The sequence below is a fragment of the Frankliniella occidentalis genome, unplaced genomic scaffold (genome assembly GCF_000697945.3).
Source record: "Frankliniella occidentalis isolate FOCC.00 unplaced genomic scaffold, Focc_3.1 Scaffold1, whole genome shotgun sequence".
In the NCBI taxonomy this organism is placed as follows: domain Eukaryota; kingdom Metazoa; phylum Arthropoda; class Insecta; order Thysanoptera; family Thripidae; genus Frankliniella; species Frankliniella occidentalis.
This window is the reverse complement of record NW_026267131.1, coordinates 1160862-1161325: the sequence shown is the minus strand read 5'-3', so window position 1 is coordinate 1161325 and position 464 is coordinate 1160862. Positions and strand designations below refer to the sequence as shown.

At 42.5% G+C, this 464-nt stretch overlaps 1 protein-coding gene across 1 annotated transcript in view; it reads left to right on the top strand.

The window, feature by feature from the left end:
* The window catches only part of LOC113213551 (uncharacterized), a 23190-nt gene that overhangs the window by 18202 nt on the left and 4524 nt on the right, over positions 1-464 (top strand). The window lies entirely within an intron of this gene.

Genomic DNA, 464 nt, shown 5'->3' with positions numbered 1-464 from the left:
CGTCTGAGAAGGATGGGTCGGGTAGCCACGCGCAATGGTCTCCACGGGTCTGTGTAGTTAATCCGTGCAGCATGCATGCATGCATGCATGGATTGCTAGACTCACTAATTTAGCTAAATTTGGGTATTATGATGTCTGAAATTGGATGAGTGCCAAATTTTAACGGATTTGTGACACATCATGCAGATAATAAAGGGGAATTGGACGAGTAAATACAAAAGTTAGCAGCCGCACAATCTCGGTATGAAAAATATAGCGCTCAGCTATGACGAGCTCGTGTGGCTGCTAACTTGCATTTACTCGTCTAATTCACCCATATTGCCTTCATGTTGAGTCACAAATACATTAAAATTTTACATTCATCCGTTTTCCGTCCTCAAAATACCAATTTCAGCTAGATTAGTGTCTCTCAAACAATCCATGCATGCATGCATGCATGCTGCACGGATTAACTACACAGACCC